This window comes from Empidonax traillii, unplaced genomic scaffold, assembly GCF_003031625.1.
Source record: "Empidonax traillii isolate 1590-97213 ecotype Southwest subspecies unplaced genomic scaffold, ASM303162v1 scaffold1581:size117717, whole genome shotgun sequence".
NCBI classification, from domain to species: Eukaryota; Metazoa; Chordata; class Aves; order Passeriformes; family Tyrannidae; genus Empidonax; species Empidonax traillii.
The window spans coordinates 1-7,397 of record NW_020956774.1 but is presented as its reverse complement, the minus strand read 5'-3'; positions in this window follow the sequence as shown (position 1 = coordinate 7,397).

The following is a 7,397-nucleotide window of genomic DNA, read 5'->3' as shown; positions in this document are numbered from 1 at the left end:
GTGCTGAGCTCCAACCTGAGCCTGCCCTGGCACAGCTCCAGCCCTTCCCTGGCTGCTGTCCCTGTCCCAGCCAGCAGAGATCGAGGCCGGAGGGAACAGAAACTCCTCTCCAGATTTCCTGATCCCATCTCCCCCTTGGCCAGCCCTTCTCAGGAATGGGACAGCACACGGGGAAACTTTAAACCCTGGATTTGTTGTTGCCTCATTTCCCTGGCACAACCACAATCTCCTGTGTGCCCAACACTGCCTGGCCCAAACTCGGCAGGGCCCCCGTGGTGACCCAGGCTGGAACTGCCCAATTCCTCACCCAGGGGGACTCATTTTTAGGACTTTTGCTTCACTGGACCTTGTCTGGAAATATTTGCTTTTTTAAGGAAGAAAAAAAGAGGAAATGATACCATTTGTTTGTTCCCTGGGTCCTGTCCCTGCCTCTCACGAGGATTTGCCTTGGGGTGTTTTGGGTTAAAATTAACACCAGAAGTTGGGATATTTACTACAATTTATTACATATTGATTTCACTGCCTCGAAAAGCAACAGGAAAAAGACAGCAAAAAGTTCTTTCTTGTGACAATCTAAGCTAGAAATATTTTTGCTGCTGTTTTTTCAGCCTGTTAAACTTGCACTTGTTTTGCAGTTGGTTATAAATTCCCCCAGCTAAAATACGGCTCTTTCAGAATAAGACCAAATTCTCAATATTCTTTTCCCTGAAAGCAAAACAAAGCAAAGAAAAAGAAAAAGAAAAAGAAAAAAACAAACAAAAACCAGGGAAGGGTGGGTTTAAAGAGGAAAAAATCATCCTGAGGCAACACCCAGGATAGAAAACTTCTTCCAAGTTGGCAAACCTGCAAACAATGGAAAAAAACAAACAAGGATGAGCTGGATGTTTGCCTCAGCCTGAATGATCTGGACACACACACGCACCCCCCCCCCCCAAACTATCCCCAAACCCCAAAAATAAGGCCAGAAAGTGTTCTGTTCTTGATGTTTCACATTGGAAAAAGCCTCTCTCCATTCCAGGTATAAAGTACCTGTGGAAATTTGGGCACTGCTTTTTTTTATTACTCTCTCCCATGTGTATGACTGGCACTGTGTAATTGGTATTTAATTAATATAGTTCTTCAGCAAATGTATTAATTCATGCTTCCATGTGTCAAATATGGGGCTTACATTTGATATTGAGACACCTACAATGGCCTGGGTGCATCTAACAGAATTACCTGTATCTAACAGAATAAATAGAATAAATAAAGAGCGGGTGATTACACTGATTTTTAAAACATATTTTAAAGATGCATCTTTGCTCCTTGGAATTTTCTAAATGCTCTTCATTTAGCTTTGTTCTAATTTGTAAGTGGAAGTCTCTAAAATCACGTTGTGCCTGAAATTTGGGTTCAGCTTCCCTTACCTGAGGTAACAACTTCATAAAAAACCCTCCTCTGTCAACACATCAAAAAGTGGAGGTTTGTTGGAAAAAGACTTGCCATGAGGAAATAGGTTGGAAAAGGGGGGGATCCCCGGTGGATTTCTTGGGAATGAAAGATTTTTTGGGAATCAATTTAAAATGTTATTTATGAAATACTCCTTGTGCAAACAACACCCCTCATCTTCAGTTGTGCTACCAATGCCTGCCAATTGCCCCCAACTTCAACCATTTTTTTTCCATACCTCTCATATCATGGAATCATCGAACCAGACCTTAAAGATCGTCCAATTCCACCCCCCTGCCATGGGCAGGGACACCTTCCACCAGCCCAGGCTGCTCCAAGCCCCGTCCAACCTGGCCTTGGACACTTCCAGGGATCCAGAGGCAGCCACAGCTTCTCTGGGCAACCTGTGCCAGGGCCTGCCCACCCTCACAGCCAGCAATTCCTTCCCAATATCCCATCTAACCCTGCCCCTCTGTCAGTTTGAAGCCATTCCCCCTTGTCCTGTCCCTCCAGCCCTTGGAAATAGTCTCTCTCCATCTTTCTTGGAGCTCCTTCAGGCCCTGCAAGGCCACACTCAGGTCCCCCCAAAGCTTCTCTTGTCCAGCTGAACAATCCCAGCTGTGCCAGCCTTTCCTCCCAGCAGAGCTGCTCCAGCCCTGGGATCCTCTTGGTGCCTCCTCTGGACTCGCTCCCACCTGCTGAGGGAAAACCACTAACAAAGAACAACCAGAAGTTCATCCCAGAACTGGAACCCCTCTGCTCTGGAGCCAGGCTGGGAGAACTGGGGGTGTTCAGCTGGAGAAGAGTAGGCTCTGGGGAGACCTCAGAGCCCCTTCCAGGGCCTAAAGGGGCTCCAAGAGAGCTGGAGAGGGACTGGGGACAAGGGATGGAGGGACAGGACAAGGGGAATGGCTTTGAACTGGCAGAGAGTAGGGTTAGATGGGATATTGGGAAGGAATCCTTCCCTGTGAGGGTGGGCAGGCCCTGGCACAGGTTGCCCAGAGAAGCTGTGGCTGATCTTGGATCCCTGGAAGTGTCCCAGGCCAGGTTGGACGGGGTTTGGAGCTCCCTGGGCTGGTGGAAGGTGTCCCTGCCCATGGAAGGGGGTGGGAATGGGATGATCTTTATGGTCCCTTCCCACCCAAACCAGTCTGTGATTCTGTGATTCTACCTCAGATTCTTTCCTTGTAGGGCTGGACCCTTTGCAAGTTTTCTGATTTCCCAAGACCTGAAAGCCATGACTGCTCCAAGCTTGTTTTTCCACTCATCCCGGCAGTCCAGCATGTTGGAGTCCCAGCAGAAGGGTGGAAGTCACTGACAGTAGGAAAGACAGCCCTGCATGGAGAACTGTGAGGTCCAACAGAGTCAAGCAGATGAATTCATTCAGCCTGGGGAACCTGCTCTGGGAATACTTCAGGGATATCCTCCCAGCCTGGAATATGTCAGGGAATGCACACACAGCCCGTTTGGTTTATGTGCATATTGGACAGAAACAAATCCTCTTTATTCTGGGTTAATAAGTCGAGGTCTTGATTGGACCCTCAGACTATCTCCTTCTTAACTCCTTGTGATTCTCAGCCCCCTTGGCCAGATCCACCTCAGGCAGAGATCTTGAATAAAAGAGGTTCAGAGAAGTCTGGGAAAACTGGTGGCTGTGTGGAGGATTGATCCTGGGTCATCACTCAACCATTTCTCACTTTGGGAAAAGCTGAACTGTTCCGGAAGTTCTACCTCAATATGAGGAGGAATTTCTTTGCTGGGCAGTGACCCAGCACTGACCAGGCTGCCCACAGAGGGTGTGGAGTCTCCTCACTGGAGATATCCCAGAAATGCCTGGACACAACCCTGTGCCATGTGCTCTGGGATGGCCCTGCTGGAGCAGGGGGGTGGGATCAGATGATCCATGCTGGGATTCTGAGATTCTGGGATTCTGTTAATGCTCCGGTTTGGTTGGACACCAGGCCAAGCTGCCCACATGTAACCTGAGCTAAGTCCCAGTTCCCAGGGAAGAATTTCATCCTAATATCCCATCTAACCCTACTCTCAGTGTGAACCCATTCCCCCCTGTCCTGCCACTCCAGACCCTTGTGAAAAGTCCATCTCCATCTTCCTGGTGTGTTGGACTGTGAGGGGACAGAGGATCTGGAAGGAAAAAGGGACAGACAACCAAGCATTCCTGCTTCTGCCACTGGAAGAACCATTTCTTAGCGTGGGGAAGCACCATAAGTGACAATTGCGGAGCAGTTTAATTTAAAACTCATCACAATTTCTTTTCCTTATCTAGCAGGAGGTTGGCTGTGTGGGCACCCAGCAAAACACACTCTGGAGAACTTTCCTTCATCTTTCCAAACCCAGGGAAACCAGATTGCTCCAGAAGCTGGAAACTGAGGATGCAGAGAAGTTCCCAGAGGGGAAACACTTGACATTGCAGCACTTGATCTGCAGAAGTTTTGAAGAACCACAGTTCTTCAGGGTGTCTGATTTTAACAGAAAGCTGTTCTGCGCTCCTGCAAGTGGATTTATGGTGGAAAGTGGATTTATCATGGAAAGTGGTCTCAGGAGGACTTCTGGGATACAACTTCCAAGTTTGTGTTTCCCATTGGATAAGTAACAGCCTCTTTCCCAGAGGTGTTGTCCCCAGAAAACTCCATGGGTTTGGGAAAGGACTTCTCACAGAATCCCAGGATCATTACGTTGGAAAAGACCTCCAAGGTCATCAAGTCCAACCTTTGACCCATCACAGCTTGTCCCCCAGCCCAGGGCACTGTTGAGCTTCCTTGGACACCTCCAGGGGTGGGAACTCTACCCTTTCCATGAAGAAATTCCTCCTGATGTCCAGGAATTCCTGACTGATGTTTTAAAGTGGCTGAGGAACTTTTCCCACTTAGGGGTGTGATCTTCAACCCGAGTGAGGAACCCACGACCGCCATTCCAGAGAGGATCAGAGGAAACTCAGGGATACACACATTTACTTGGTTTTTGGAGCAAGCAACAGCAGCAATTCCAGGACCTTCTGGTCCAGGGCCGTGCCAGCCCACACAGCAGGCAGCCCACGGAGAAGAACTTCTTGGGGGACTGAACCTCAGACTGTGGCCCAAAGGAACTGAGCTCTGGGGTGGCTTTGCCTGAGAAACACAACAGCACAGTTGGCATCATTACCTCTGTTCTGTATCGTGAGGAAATCCTTCCTGAAGATCCTGAAGATGTGCCCGGTACTGAGGATTGTTTGAATTGCTGTGGGTACAACACGTCCTCTGGACTGAAACGTCTGATCAAAGGACAAATATGAAGCCCTGGAAAAGTCAGGGTGTCCATGACTGTGTGAAGGAAGGCAGAAATGCCCACGTTCCAAAGAAAAACTGCACGGCTACGAGGGCTTTTAGAGTTTGGATGGTGGAATGAAGCCTCCCAGAACATGCAGTGAAGAGGAAAATGGACTCCTCTAGTCAACGTGGGAAGGATGAGGAGGGAAAAACTGGGAGATATTATCCATAATCACATTCCACTGTCAAAGAATCATGGAATGGTGCAGGTTGGAAGGGACCTTAAAGCTCATGCACTCCCACCCCCTGCCACGGACAGGGACACCTTCCACCAGCCCAGGTTGCTCCAAGCCCCGTCCAACCTGGCCTTGGACACTCCCAGGGATCCAGGGGCAGCCACAGCTTCTCTGGGCAACCTGTGCCAGGGCCTGCCCACCCTCACAGGGAAGGATTTTTACCGTATACCTAAATTTCCCATCTTTCAGTCTGAACCCATTCCCCCTTGTCCTGTCCCTGCAGTTCCTGAGGAATTCCCTCTCCAGTTTCCTTGCAGCCCCCTTCAGATACTGGAAGTTGCTGTGAGGTCTCCACACAACCTTCTCTTTTCTCCAGGCCCAACTCTGTCAGCCTGTCAGTAAATGTGTGGCTGAGACACCACAATGATTGTCTGCAGGTTGAAGCAGGAAGAGAAGGACCCAGGCTGGTAAGATCCTGAGCAGCTTCCATGGACTTGGGAAGTCCTAAGCCCTTTAATTAGGAAAATACTTTCACCCCCAAAGTGGTAGAGATGGTTTTACTGATAAACTGTGTGCTCAGAAGGCCACAAAAGTTATTACTGGTGTCACTGTAATGCTTTAATTAGAGTGTTTTGTTGTTTCTTTTCCACCTGTTCCATTTCTCCGGACTGCTGTGTGTTGTTTTCTCTTTTAGATCTCATTTCTCCACACTACACTCTTTCCTCCTAATTTTTAATGTCCTTTTTCTTTTATTTTTTTTTCTCAGCTTTTTCTAATTATTATTGCTCTTTTAGGCCCAGAATGTTCTGTTTTCTGAGGGATAGCCTTTAAGGAAGAGCAAGCCAAGTATTCCTTACGAGCCAATCTCCTAATTCATACAGAATGCACACAAACTCCTACTTTCCAGTACTGTAAACCTACTCCAAGTGGTTTGTGAGGAAGAGTTAAATAAAATTACTCTCAGTCTTTCCTGCCTTGACAGTCCTTCCCTTCCTAAAGAAAATTTTTTAAAAAAATTAAGATTTGATAACTCATTCTGGGGAACAAAGCAGGACAGACCAGCAGGAACTCGGATCCCCTTGGTCCAAATCACGAGCTGTTCCTCACTCTCCATCCTCAATCCCTGTCCTCTCAGCTGCTTCTTCCCATCCCTGCAGTACAGCCACTCCTGGGATGTGTCACACAACGGATCAGGAAGCTGATCTGGTTTTAAAATCAACCCAAAACTGGATGGAGTAGGATTCTGCCCAATTCCCAGCTTGGAGGTCTCTCATTTCCCAAATGCTGGACCCAACCTTTACCCAGAGAATTCCCAGCTCCCAGTGCTCTGTCCCGTTCCCATCCAGTGGGCTGGGTTTCCAGGTGAGGCAGGAGAGTCCCAGTTTGGAAGCTTCCTAATCCTAATCCGAAACCTGCTTGCAGGAGAGAACACAAATCCATCCTGACACCGGCTCTAATTCCAGATCTTGTGGCTGGAGCAGGTTCCTGGTGGAACTGCAGTTCCCACTGACCTCATTCCTCAATTTTAATCAATCCCTTCAGCTGTTGAGGACCAAAACAGAAAATGCTGTAGATCATCTGTAATGTGTAAACAGAATTCCAGAATCCCTGAGGCTGGAAAAGCCCTCCCAGCCCATGGATCCCCCCTGTGCCCCATCCCCACCTTGTCCCCCAGCCCAGAGCACTGAGTGCCACGGCCAGGCCTGCCTTGGACACCTGCAGGGCTGGGCACTCCAAACCTCCCTGGGCAGCCCCTGCCAAGGCCTGACCACCTTTTCCATGAGGAAATTCCTCCTGATGTCCAGCCTGAACCTTCCCTGACTTTTTAATGAAAAGGACGCTCAGGAGAACACTGTTATAGAAGAGAAAAACCATGCAGGGGGTTCATTATTGAAATAGTATTAACAAGCTGCCAATATCTAGTTGTTTGTACTGCAAAATAAAATTAAAAAGAAGGCCATCATCTTTAAAATGACATTTTATCTCGGCCCAAGTTGCCAGAGCTTGGGTATAGCCAGCAAAATAAAAGCAGAGGATGACTGAGCAAATGCACAGACTCCTGAAAACTGTAATATTTTCAAGTATTAGGGAAAAAAAAAAAAAGAATCCCATAAAAAATGCCCAAACTCAAACCCCTAGAAGTTACAGTATTACAGTAAACAGTGTAACAACTTTCTGTGAGCTCTGTAGTTACCTACATCGACCAACAGAGCAATTCCTGTGTCACTGCACAGCACCATTCACACATTACATTACATTATTCACCCAGCTCGGCAAAGAGGGGTTTACAAAATCCTCACGGGGATGGACCCCCCTGTTTGAGAGAGGAGCTGCCCTTCCTGACTGAGGAGATGGGCAGAGGTTATGCAGGACAGCCGGTGATTTTTGTAATGTTCTGGATTTCCTGGACAATGTTCAGGGGGTGCAGGTGCCCCGGGCCAAAATCCAACCCTTGGGAGCCCCTGGGTAG